The 14,307-nt window shown below is 42.6% G+C and overlaps 1 long non-coding RNA gene across 1 annotated transcript in view; it reads right to left on the bottom strand.

Moving 5' to 3' along the window:
• The window catches only part of LOC147011713 (uncharacterized), a 128,084-nt gene extending 117,061 nt beyond the window's left edge, over nucleotides 1-11,023 (bottom strand). The window contains exon 1 of the long non-coding RNA XR_015051794.1: nucleotides 10,518-11,023. This is a non-coding gene — a long non-coding RNA (uncharacterized LOC147011713). The remainder of the gene's footprint in view (nucleotides 1-10,517) is intronic.
• Nucleotides 11,024-14,307: the final 3,284 nt, after the last annotated feature.

The raw sequence follows: 14,307 nt of genomic DNA, 5'->3' as shown, positions 1-14,307 counted from the left end.
GATGACTGGATGTCAGTATGGAGAGTCCGTGTGCTGGGAGGGCGAACGTAGACATTCGCCAAACAGCACTAAAACACAAAAGCATCACCAAATGTCTGCCTGCTGTACATGCTCTGACCGGACGTGATACTGTGTCGTATTTGTTTGGCATTGGAAAGGCCACAGCACTGAAGGTACTAATGGGTGGACATCATCCCACCTGACTTGGTCAGCTGGAAGCAGACGAGGAAAATATGATATCTGAGGCAACTACCTTCATTGCTGCCTGTTATGGTTCCAAAGTCGAAGGTGATATGTCCACACACCGGTCTCAGTTGTGGAAGTCTAAGATGGCCAACTGCAAGATTACCTCTGCTCCAAAATTGAAGTCGCTGCCCCCATCGCATGATGCCTTTGTTCAACATGTACATCATGCTCATCATCAAGTCATTATATGGAAATCGGCCTCTCAGTCAGACCCTCCGAACTTGGATCCCATCAAGTATGGATGGCAAGAAGGTGAGGACAGTGCGACGTTGTGTCCAACCACACTTCCACCTGATGTGTCTGCTGCACCAGTCACCATTCTGCAGCTGATCAAGTGTGGATGCTCCACCAGCCGGCCATGTCCCACCGGGAGGTGTGGTTGTGTGGCAGCACAGATGTCATGTTCGATGTTTTGCAGTTGTAATGCTGGATCAGACTGTTGTAACGAACAGACAAGGGCAATAACTGCTAATCACGATGATGATGACGAAGATTGAACATAATGTAGAACAATGCATCCTTAACAAAGTTAATATTTGTTTGCCTAAAAATAAAAGGTAATTTCAAAATCATATACATGTACATACTTACTTTAAGACAGAACCCAAAGTCAACGTCAACTATCCACACGTATCCGGATATATTTGTGTAAAAATCGTATTCCAATATAATCATCAATTCATTGATCATTGCAAGTAAGTTACTTCAGCTGTCATTGACTATTATTGTACGTAGTATTAATATTTGAGGGTTCATCAAATTCAATTTCTTACTCGAAGTGATCAGTGGAACTGCAAAATAGCCATTTTTCATATCAAAATGGTGACCATCTTGAAAATATGAGACAGGTCTAATATATACACCTTCAATTTTATCATTATCGGATTCCTTGACCATGAAAACATAGTGGTAGACACCAAAATTGTGTTTGTAAGTGCATTAGAAGTGAAGATATAGCCCAAAACTGAATTTGTCAAAAGTCGGTTGCAGCCATTTTGTTTTTCACCTCTAAAAAAAATTCCTCAAGGGTGCGAGTCTGGGGCACCCGGCTGATTGTGATTCAGGATAGCTCAGAGATGATGAATCAACCAAAAAAACTTCATAATGACGCCACAACATGCTTTTTCACATTTCCACTGGACTACTACCGATGTGACTACACTGGACTTGTAATATCACCGATGTGATATTTTGTAAATCCAACAAGAGCATAAGTCGGTGAAAAATTGACAAAACGCCTTGAAACTCAAACCTTTTCTGTAACGTATCATAATAAAGCCATGCACCAAGTTTCAGTTGAATGTGTTAAAGGGTATGGGAAAAAGTCGGGAAAATTACAGGTGGGATGGACGGATGGACAGACCAGACCAACCAATATACACTATACAGTACTTGCGAATCTCCTTCACAGGTAACAAACAAACAAACAAACAGCCAAACAGACAGGGGTATAAACATAACCTGGAGGTAAATAAATCGGTGGTGGAGGTAAATATTATTTCAGATATGTTCACAAGGCTCTGACATTTGTACTTTTGTTCTGCGTGCGGAGGAAGCAAACAGTACATTTGAAAAGGCTGTACGTGGCTGCACCTGGTCCTTACAGAGATGTTTTCTTTGAAATATGAGTGTTTAAACAATGAGAGAACGACCCCGTTCGATCTTGTTATTACAGTTTTTGTCCATTGCTCAATCAATGTGAATGGAACTGGTCAAAAACACCAAAACCAATAATTGCGAAACAAAAACAATTACCTCCTTTACAAAACCATTCGTGTTTTTGTGATTGGTTTCACAAATATGACAAAACTAAAACACGCTTTTGTAAAACACTTAACACAAATCCCAACATTTAGCACAACATTCATGCGAGAGTTTCTTGTTTTCTCATTGAATCTAGATGTTTACAACTGAGAGCAATCAATTTAAAAATTGCATCAATTTATGCTTCCGACGTGTAAATGGCAAATTTCTCCATTTTTCAATCATCTATCAGACCTTAATAACGAATAAAAGGGGGGCACAGGTGAACTCTCAGCTGTTGGAGACAAACGGAGCAGGTGCGAGAAGGAAGACAACCTGGACCGAGATTCAAATGAGATCCGAGCAACCATCGAGTTGATGTCCCGGGTGAGCATGGAGGAAATAATCATAATCACGTGTGCTGCCATTTCTTGAAATGGTGCAATGTCCCATAATGCCACCATTGGACACAGCACACCTGCTGGTGTATGTAGATTCAACGTATGGATGTCTTATCCTCCCAGAAGAGAGAAAGCTGACAAACTTTGTCAACTGTATGGAATAATGTCAGCTTCCAGCACTCTGCGCTGGTGTGAGGTTGGTTTGAAGCTCACGCACACTTCTCACTGATGTTCCTCCTACCCCACTCTCCCTTCCTGAACCCCATAGAGGAGTTTTAGCAGGCCATGGAGGAGGTATGTTAACACCACTACGGACGCATGTCAAGGGTGGCTCTGCCATGAAAGGCGCTTTTTTTTTTCCGACATGTATAGCCAGAGAAAACATTCACTGTGATGTTGATGAGAACACGTGACCTGACAGAAATCGGAGGCTGTGTGTTGAATGCTTATAAAATCCCTTTTTTGTTCAAAAAGTTTGTTTTTGTTGTAATTATAGAAAACTTTGATTTTATGCACAAGTTTTTAGTGATGTCGAGGTCATAGTGGGCGAAGTCTACTGAAAACAAAGCACGAAAAGAGCAGAGGGTGCAAGACCAGAAAGGAGGCGATAGAAGACAGAAAGACCACTGACCTGTCTGGGATGATGAAGTGATAGGCTCAAAGAATCAGCTTCATCACAAGGAGATTCAAATAATGCTGAAGGTCTTTGTTTCCACAGCATCAAGCTGAGCAAGATGTGAGGTGGGGAAGCCAGCCCAGAGTGGAGAGCAGTACTCCATCTCGCTGCAGATAAAGGCCTTGTAGGTGTATAATATTTCAGGTGTGCCAAGAAAGGACTTTGTACGACAGAGGATGCCCCGTCGGCAAATGGCTCTTGTGCCCAAGAAAGATCATGGCTGATAGTGAGACCCAAAAGTTTGAGTGACTGAACCTCTTCAAGAAGACTCGATTAAGATAAACAGATAGCCTCCTTTAGTAAATGCAAAATAATCACAAATTAATTGCATCAATGACCTTTGAACACCGTCAGTCTGAATTGACTGCAACAACAATTTGCTACAACAGGCTGTTCAAGTGGAAGTTACCGGAGTGACATGTCTGATGATATCACAACCTGTTTTCAGAGGCAATTTACTTGTCGAGACATCTTTTTCACAACCCGCAGCGAATCCATGATTGCGATGACACTTTCCTTTTAACACTACAAGTCCGTAACCCTGTGAGGAACAAATCGAAAAATGAAAAGCGCCAATGGCTTCACTTTAAGTTGGCTTGTCACGTGCAAGAAGTTACTTTTGTCAAATGTAGCACCACGTGCACCATCAATGGCGATTCTTTCATCATCACAGAGTACCATTACAAACAGAGAGAAAGCTAGTACACTGTAGAATGCTCGTCTATCGAATTATAGTCACTGGCTTGGCTTGATTCCCAGATAGTGGGAAAGCTTTGTAATAATGTGTTTACTCACCTGTAGAGCAGCGGAGTACAACCTTGTCTTAATCAAGTTTTTATTCTGTAAAGATGACCACTCAACCCCAAATACCCCTACTTGTCACATACATTACTCTTCCCAATCTCTCTCATCTCTGGCTTCTTCCTCCATCCTTCTCGGATCCAACATTCTTATCCTTCCATGTTCCACTCTTTTTCTATCATTTCCTTCCTTCTCTCAATATATTTTTTGGAATTGCAATCCCCCCCTCTCAGTTCCCCCCCCCCCCCATTTCTGACTCCTTCATACAATAATTTTTCAATTGCCTCTTTACTATTGACTGAGCACACTCAAAAAGTCCTGCTTAAAATGGATGAGGCAAGCGTCATCTTCCTGGGTTTCTTTGGATAACCTTGTATTACTCCATATTAAACAAAAAAGCTTCCCCAACAGCTTCAAACAGACATGTATTTATTACTTAAAATCTAAATAACATCATCATTATCATCATGTACCATGCCCTATGCAGAGCGTTGACGGTACTGAAGCAGTTACTAAGTTACAATCCTGGATGGGTCGCCATAGTACAGTAGATCAAGTCAACATTTCACCAGAATCGTTCAAAATGTGAAAAAGTGTGAAAACTGGTCCACATGACGACTTTTACATGCTCTTTCATATAAGAGCAGGACACACATGATCAGACTACAATTACGGCCGCCATCTTGAATTTCAAAATGGCCGCCACCGAAAACTATTTTTACGATATCTTGGTCACCAAGAGGCCTAAGCACTTGAATAGAGTCTAATCCAATGTTTTCACACACAAGGAATCCAATAAACACACTTATAATGCTCCATTTTCAGTCTTTCTGCTTTAAAATCGAAATGAGACCCTTTCATAAACAACTAAATACTTAAAAGTGTTTGTTCGATGTTTGATATCCACATGTTATGAGCGTGTAGAAATGGCTTTATCCAATTTAATTTTCAATATAATGCTTTGAAAGGTGTTATAATTCTAAGAGTCTGTCTGTCATTCGCTCTGAAACTTTGGTCCGTGGTCGTTCCAGCTGTCAGTCGATCCATGCGTTCCAGAGAACGTCCCTGTGCGTGGGTCAATCACTATCACTCTTTGCATGCATGAATATGATCTGTATTGCAATTGATGCACTAAAAATCAGATGCTGTCTGAAAATAATGAGATGTGATTGGAATCACTGATAATCCTTCTGCTTTGATCAAGTGGATTACAGCTGGTGCTGAAGTGGCTCGAATCATCGATGAGTTTGAGAACTCATTTGGAATTACTTCCACAAAATCTACAGGGCACCATGATCAGGGACAATCCACTCAGTAGAAATTTGCCCAACACGTCAAAGCTGTGGTTGCAACATTTGAAGAATTGGGTAATCCCTTCACAGAAGATACAAATGATCTGATCGTGCTGGACACAAAGGAGGTGATGACAGAAGATGCAATGTTTAGGCTGAGGAATGTGGAAGCAAATGGGCAGTAAAAATATGACGCATATGCTGCTGAACGCTTGGAGCAGTGAGTAAAACCAATTTCAGACATCATACCAAAGAACAACATGGCTCCCTTCCACAAGACTTCACCCTCAAAACACTCCAGAACATCACACCAAATTAGGACTCTGAAAAGCAACTGTGAGTTGTTTGGCAGAATGTACATATCTTGTCAGTCCCGAGAAGGGGACATGGATGAATTCTTCAGTCATGAAAACCAGGGATCACCACCTTCTCTATCAGACATGGGAGAACTGAGGCAGTGTACTAAATCATACCTTATTGGATGTTTCGACAAGCTGGCTACTAGTACGGCTTCTGAATGTGGTACACCAGAGGTAGATGCCAAGATTCTCGATGGATCTGTTATAGTCAATATGCTGCTTCCTAAGTCCTGCTCAACATTCGGAGACTATGCTGAAAATGTGTTCTTGTCTTATGTACTGAGAAATCTACAAAACACAAAACGTCTGGATGTTATATGGGATCGGTATATTGACAACAGTTTGAAGAGTTCAACGAGAAAGAGGAGGGGAACGGAGAGCCGCATTATTGTCACAAATTCTATGCCAATTCCGCAGAACTTGCAGAGCTTTCTTTGCGTGGACCAAAATAAGAGTGAGCTGTATCATTACCTGTCACAGTGCGTCGCTAAGTTATCCACACAAGAGAAGGAGCTATATAGCACACAAGATACCAATGTCATCTCTTCCCAAGAGTGCAACATAGAATCTTCTCCAGCTCCATGCAACCATGAAGAAGCCGATATGAGGTTATTCTTGCATGATCACCATTGTGCACAATATGGCCATCACAGAATCCTGATCAGGTCAGTAGACACTGACATCGTTGTCCTTGCAATTGCCATATTTCACACTCTATCCCTTGACGAACTATGGGTTGCATACAGAGTCAAGAAACACTACAGGTTAATACTGGCTCACATGATTGCAAACAGTCTTGGTGAAAATAAGGCCAAAGCTCTTCTGTTCTTCCATGACTTCACTGGCTGTGACACGTCATCGTCATTCAGTGGTATTGGGAAGAAAACCGCTTGGGACACCTGGACCAATTTCCCTGATATAACGGACACTCTCTTGAGTTTATCCCAAGAGCCTTCATCAGTCTCAGATGAAAATGTGTGTCAACTGGAAAGGTTCGTCATACGCCTTTATGATAGAACCAGTGAATGCACCAAGGTGAATCAGGCAAGGAAGCTTCTGCTCGCAAAAGGAAGCCAAATAGATCGCCTACCCCCCACAAAGGCAGCCCTCACGGAACATATCAAGAGGTCGACATACCAGGCAGGACACATCTGGGGCCAAGCGCTGATATCTAAGCAGCAGTTACCAAGCCCATGCGACTGGGGATGGACGAAGAACGCCATTGAACATTGGATACCTTTCTGGACAGCACTTGCCGAGGCGGCCAAATCCTGCACAGAGCTGATCAAATGCGGCTGCAAAAAGGCATGCAGACCACCATGCAAATGTTTCTGTGCATCTCTCCCATGCACTGAACTTTGCCATTGTGCAGGAACATGTTATCAGACAGATTTAAGTCATAACTGTATCTGGACCAGATGAACAGTGGAATGACATATACACTTGGGACAGTGTATATGTCATTTTAAAGCAGAAAGACTGACAATAGAGCATTTTAAGTGTATTTATTGGATTCCTTGTGTGTGAAAACATTGGATTAGACTCTTTACTCATTATGCTAGGTCTCTTGGTGACCGAGATATCGTAAATATTATTTTTGGTGGTGGCCATTTTGAAATTCAAGATGGCGCCGCAAATGTATTCTGACCAGGTGTGTCCTGCTCTTATATTAAAGAACATATAAAAATGGACATGTATGCCAATTTTAACACTTTTTCACAATCTGAACGATTTTTCTTTAATCTACTGTACTACCACTCCAACGCAGTAAGTCAGGGCAGGAATTTGAAAATTGTTTCAGGGTGCAGGCGATAGCTCGACCACTCTTCACGAAGGACACCAACTAATGCTGGCATATGGGACGCCCAGTTTGAAATGACATCAGTTATGTATTCAGAGTAAAAGCAACTGGCTTCCAGATATTTGCTGTGAAATCGAAACTCCCAAAATCCAGGATCACCGCTCACCTCCAATCATTTGCCCATCTTTTTTTCTCGTCTGTGGAACCAACTTCCCTCGTCTGTTCAGTCCCATTCATCCCTCCGGGGCTTCAAGACAGCTGTTCACCACTTCCTCGGGTTATCCTCCATCCACAAACTTGAATTTTTTTCGATTCCCCATTAACCCTCCCCAAATCCACCTCTATCCAGGTTTTCAGTTTTTCCTTCCACTTCTGTGATTGATATAATTTGCAGCTGTATCCATCTTGTTCACTCGGTGTCTTCCTCTCCCCCTCATATCCCTTGTTTCTCCAAGTCCCCCTCTAATTTCTCCCTCAATCCTGCTACTGGTGTGCAACCCCCTTACTCTCTTTCTGCTGTTCTTTTCGTTGTTTCCTAGCTCCACTGTATCCAAAAAAAAATAAATCAATCATACATGCTGTCCACACACATTTTTTTTTTAAACCATCATCAAGACAGACCTCACCTTATCGTTCTATTCCCGGCAAAGACTTTCTGCTTCTGCAGCCAAGATGAGGGGGTTGTAGAAATAAATGAGGTGTGATCTCAGGCTTAACGATTATCATTTCATAGTTTGCCTAAAATATCAGGAACTGAATGTGTCTGCCAGAAGGTGAGCAAACTTAGCTGCAAGACTCACTGATCCTCCAAAAGGCTCGTTGGCATTATTTGAAAAACTGCATGATTCATTCTCACTGAAGTTATCCCTATAAATGAGATGTAAGTTATTAGTCTAGTTGTAGCATGTTTGCTTAGATCTTGTTCGTCTTACAGAGTAATGTGGATTTATGGTATTGGACATCTATCCACTCACAGCTTGAGTAATAGACCAGACATCATCTCCCATCCAAATGGCCTGTCAATGCCCATGAGGGACTTAAACTTGATGGTACCAAGGCATCAGGTGAGTCATCGAGTGTAATCGTCTGTGACATGTCATTAGAACGTAACACAGCCAGGCTTCTTTAATGTGTGTTTGGCATTAGAGGACAAGGTCATCAGTTGGGTCAAGATAAAAGTGTTACAAAAACTCATAAGTACCGTATTCTTGACTTTGTTCATGATTGTAAAATTATGTTGATTAACCCAGATGTTCAACATCATTTATAACTTCTCTACTAATCATTTCAGCAACATTGTGGGTGATAGCAGGCCAGCAGCAATGGCACCATTAAGTGTGGAGGCCTGGCTAGTTGAGAACATGAGGGATTTCAGCAAGAACACCAATGATCATGATGTCTGTAACATATTTGCAGAAGAAAATCTTTTTTCGAGGCCTTATTGTGATGTCGTAGATGTAATAATAGCTTGGAAAAGTAAAACACCACAATTTGTTTCAAATTCCAATATCGACAAGCTGACGAAGAATCTGTGTCCATTTCCAAAGTAGGGTTTCAACATCAGACACGAGAAAGCATTTAACAATGTAGTACCTCGCCAGGGTATTAGATAGGGAATTAAGGATCTATATGACGAGATCTGCATGTGGACACACACTTACTCACTAACCCACAGACCAATTATATTAGTGTCTCCTGTCCTTTGGGAACGGGCGAGGTAACAAAAATAGTGAAATATCATCCACAATGGCAATGTGACATGGAATGTGAAGATATTTTGTGGTTATTGTGTGTGTTGCATCAATAATTATTATTGGCTTTGTTGTGGCTTTGATGGTTTCGCCAGGTCTGGCCAGCTCTCACTAATCCAATCACCGGCTAATTGGCATTACAAACAGTTTGCTTTCGCAGTTGCCTCGAATCTTCACCGCCAACTCTCAGCGTCGAACAGTGAAGAATAATCGGCGAAACTTTTAATATTTATCAAAGGCAACAATTTTTATGGAGATTTCAAAACTTCAGCAGTGCAAGCAATCCAACTGAGCAACACCATGAGAGGTACAGTGAGTGCTCAAGGTCATCAGTCTTGCAACATTGTCAGTGGCCATCTATTTCTTGCAAAGGCACGGTAGGCTTTTACAATCTTTATTTTATTTAAATTTAATTATATACTTGAAGACTGTCGCACACAACTTGTCTGTCATAATACTTCCAAGAACCTCCAGTTTTGCATGACTCGTACTTCAATTTAAATAAAGGTTTAATGGGGAGTGTATAAAAGGGCGGTGCTCAGGACCACTTCAACAGCACGAAACCTTCGGATCATTTTTAACGATCGTTAAGATCATTATTTTATTAAAACAGAAGTAACACTGCGCGGGGTATCGTGCACTATGAACTATCTAGTTGTATGCGTAATAAACAGAAGGCCCCTCAGTGCTCACCAAACAGTCATTAACCCTAATAAAGACGCAAGAAGTAAGAAAAAGGGGGAAAAGGTCAATTTTTTGAAAAAAAAACAAACAAACCATTACAGTAGTCCACTAAGCCATTTTGCTCAAATCATTTAAAGCCGCTGGCACATCAAAATCTCCTTTGCGGGCACATCGCGACTTCAAACCACAACTGGAATCTCTTCCAACTGGTTAAAATGTTGGCGAATAAGGGGAGAAAAGGAAAAAGAGATGATGTGGGGTGGGGATGGGGGAGAGTAAAAAATCTGCAATTTTGCATACATAGTATGTAGGTCAGTCAGGATGACTAGTTTCAAAAGTTCAAAAGCGACTGCAATCGCAGAAACAAGAACATTTTCTGCACACTTTTAAAAAATTTGACACTTCTCGATCTTTTAAAATGATGAATAAAGTGCAAATGTTAAAGAAAAGCTTTAAACCTTGAATTGTCTTAATCATTTTGGATGAATCAAAAGCATGTCGGCAGAGGAATCCACAAAGGTAAACACAGAAAAATTTTTTCGGCATTAAAACCACGTCATCTATAAGATTTTGTGAAACGTAATGTGATTTTAACATCAATTATCCTTCAAAGTAACAGCTCGTGAGAGGTTTAACAGTGATGTCATCTCTACCAACAAGAATCAGGTGAGTTCAGATGTCTGCGACACTGTGGACGTTTGTACTTGGATATCTGAGGTAAGACAGTCATTCATTATCCTCTTAACTGCAGGTATATCCTCACCGTTGGGGTGGCTGCGTGTTCAATGTTCCCGCTCTTCACAGCCACAGTCGGTCCGGTCATCCCATCTCCGAACAACTTCAACATACTTAGATTTTATTTTTCAACACAGGATCGAGGCTCATGGAAGAGCTAAGTGAGGGAGGGTATCGACTGACAGTGGGCCAACAGCTGACCCTAATAAGGAAGGTAATGTGAACAAACAGGAAATGAGGGAGGGAGAGAGGAGGGGGATGAAACACAGTAACCTGCAAATAAGAGGGTTAGACTAGGCAGGGTCAATGGGGGTAAAATAAAATTGTAGCTAAACATGGGGGTATGAGATGGAGCTACATCTTTTTTTTTTTCTCGGAGGAATTTTCTAAATCGAAGATGGTTACTGTCTGCGCAGGGTATTTTTACATGTACAGTGGGGAGAACAAGTATTTGATACACTGCCGATGTTGCAGGTTTTCCCACTTACAAAGCATGTAGAGGTCTGTAATTTTTATCATAGGTACACTTCAACTGTGAAAGACGGAATCGAAAACAAAAATCCTGAAAATCACATTGTATGATTTTTAAATAATTAATTTGCATTTTATTGCATGAAATAAGTATTTGATCACCGACCAACCAGTAAGAGTTTCGGCTCTCACAGACCTGTTAGTTTTGTCTTAAAGAAGCCCTCCCATTCTCCACACATTACCTGTATTAACTGCACCTGTTTGAACTCGTTATCTGCATAAAAGACAGCTGTCCACACTCAATCAATCAGACTCCAACCTCTCCACAATGGGCAAGACCAGAGAGCTGTCTAAGAACATCAGGGACAAAATTGTGGACTTGCACAAGGCTGGGATGGGCTACAGGACAATAGGCAAGCAGCTTGGTGGGAAGGCAACAACTGTTGGCGCAATTATTAGAAAATGGAAGAAGTTCAAAATAACAGTCAATCTCCCTCGGTCTGGGGCTCCATGTAAGATCTCACCTCGTGGAGCCTCAATGATAATGAGAAAGGTGAGGGATCAGCCCAGAACTACACGGCAGGACCTGGTCAATGACCTGAAGAGAGCTGGGACCACAGTATCAAAGAAAACCAGAAGTAACACACTACGCCGTCATGGATGAAAATCCTGCAGCGCACGCAAGGTCCCTCTGCTCAAGCCAGCGCATGTCCAGGCCCGTCTGAAGTTTGCCAATGACCATCTGGATGACCCATATGAGGAATGGGAGAAGGTCAGGTGGTTTGATGAGACCAAAATAGAGCTTTTTGGTTTAAACTCCACTCGCCGTGTTTGGAGGAAGAAGAAGGATGAGTACAACCCCAAGAACACCATCCCAACCGTGAAGCATGGATGTGGAAACATCATTCTTTGGGAATGCTTTTCTGCAAAGGGGACAGGACGACTGCACTGTATTGAGGGAAGGATGGATGGGGCCATGTATTGCGAGATCTTGGCCAACAACCTCCTTCACTCAACAAGAACATTGAAGATGGGCGTGGCTGGGTCTTCCAGCATGACAACGACCCGAAACACACAGCCAGGGCAACTAAGGAGTGGCTCCGTAAGAAGCATCTCAAGGTCCTGGAGTGGCCGAGCCAGTCTCCAGACCTGAACCCAATAGAAAATCTTTGGAGGGAGCTGAACATCTGTGTTGCCCAGCGACAGCCCCGAAACCTAAAGGATCTGGAGAAGATCTGTAGGGAGGAGTGGGCCAAAATCCCTGCTGCAGTCTGTGCAAACCTGGTTAAGAACTACAGGAAACGTCTGATCTCTGTAATTGCAAACAAAGGTTTCTGTACCAAATATTAACTTCTGTATTTCTGATGTATCAAATACTTATTTCATGCAATAAAATGCAAATTAATTATTTAAAAATTATTATTATTAAAAAATATAGAAGAAGTCATTACGCCCATCATATTCGTGTCACATTGCCATCTCATTTTAACAAAATATTGGAACAGTTATCGGGGAACCCACCCAAAACTCCACTCGTGCAGAATGAGACTGTGGGAAAATTTACATTGAGGGAATTGCAGACAAGACAGCCGGCTTCGTGCATGCCATCCCCCAACACCCCTTAAGCCCCCTTGCCCTTTTCCAAAGGACAAGGTGCATCAGGTAATCTCCGGCTGGCTCCAAGAACGGCGATGTTATAGAGTAGTTGGATTTGAATATAAAACTGGACAACTCTACCAAATGAACGACCCTGCTGCATTCAATTGGGTCAATAAGGAACCCAAAGCACAGAGACCATCAGGAAGTAGAAATATAAACTATTAACTTAAGGTGGCACCACACAAAATGGTTTCAAGCACTGACAAGATAGTGCAGTGGTAGCACATTTACCTTTGAGTTGAGTTTGATTCCCAAACTGACGATACACCATCCGATTCGCGTAAACCCATCGGCAAGGTGTTGCATCCCAAAGTGCGCAGTAGATCGGAGGTATATATTAAACTGGGGACCCACCTGCTATCATTAGCTTGTTGACATTAAAGATCCCACGGTGTATTTCAGCAATGAGAAGGCCAGTTATTGCCGGAGGACTGAACAAATTACAGATTGTCACCCTAACCTACAAGGGGCACTGTGTCAGTGGCACAACAATGCCCCCAAGCAATGATGCTTCCAGCAGGTACAAACTTCATATGAGAGAAGATGCAACAAAACAGCCTTAAACCTGTCCAGTCCGGGTTTAATTCTCGCCCTGACAATGAACTGTCACCCAGTGGCGGATTAATGCACGGGCACGCAGGGCCCTTGCCGAGGGTCCCGATCTCAATGTGGGGCCCGGCAGAGGCAGCATGAGGGCCATGAAACCCTTACAATAACATGGGGCCCACAGATAACATGGGGCCCCACACATTCACACAACCGATCGTGGTCCACAATCTTTTGAGACGGGGCCCCCAAGGGTGAGATATTACTTTGGCAACAAGACATATCAACTTGTGAGTGGTGATAAACACAGCGCAAAGGGAATGCTCCATCTCAAGGAAAGAAAGCACCATCACATAATGAAACTTTTTGTGTCTATTCATGAATTACGCACAATTGAAATGTACCTTTTGACCCTTTAGTTAGATTGCTGAGACCTCTTCGACCTTTGAAGATCCTTTAAGACCCCAAAGATCCTGAGGACCTTAAGACCCCAAACACTCAGATGACCCAAAACACTGTGAGGACCCAAAATACCCAAAACATCCAAAAGACCCTGAAAACCCAGAGTACTGAAAAGACATCAAAGACCCCAAAGTCCCAGAGGACCATCTTTCCATTGGGATCATACTCTGTACAGTGCATTGGTGCTGCCGAAGCAGGCTCCTGGGCTGTTGCACACAATCCTGGACGGGTCGCCACTCCGATGCAGGATACTCGAATGGCTCAATCATCCCAGCAAGCTGGTACTCCTTTTGCCGACCTCAGAAGAATGACAGGCTGAGTAAACCCCATCTGGTATTAATTCAACAGCCAAGTGGGATTTGAACTCAGGACCCTAGGATCCCAAGCCCACCACCATAACCATTAAGCCAACACCAGGCATACCCAGAGGATCCAAAAGACCCAGAGGACCCAAAAAACCCACAATACCCCTAAAGACTCCCCAATAAATGGATGAGGTGTGTGTGTGTGCGTGCGTGCGTGCGTGCGTGCGTGCGTGTGTGTGTGTGTCGTGTTTTTTTGTGGAGTTCTACTGAAGCGTTCTGATGTGGAACGTGATGCACGAAAATGATCGTCATGGCCTCCTGCTGACTTGAGTGCTTAAGCCACTTGGCGAGCACTCCATAAGAAACTTTTTAGCT

Source organism: Eptatretus burgeri, chromosome 15, assembly GCF_056783735.1.
Source record: "Eptatretus burgeri isolate ZD-2024b chromosome 15, Ebu_testis_v1, whole genome shotgun sequence".
NCBI classification, from domain to species: domain Eukaryota; kingdom Metazoa; phylum Chordata; class Myxini; order Myxiniformes; family Myxinidae; genus Eptatretus; species Eptatretus burgeri.
This window is presented reverse-complemented; position numbering and strand designations above follow the sequence as displayed.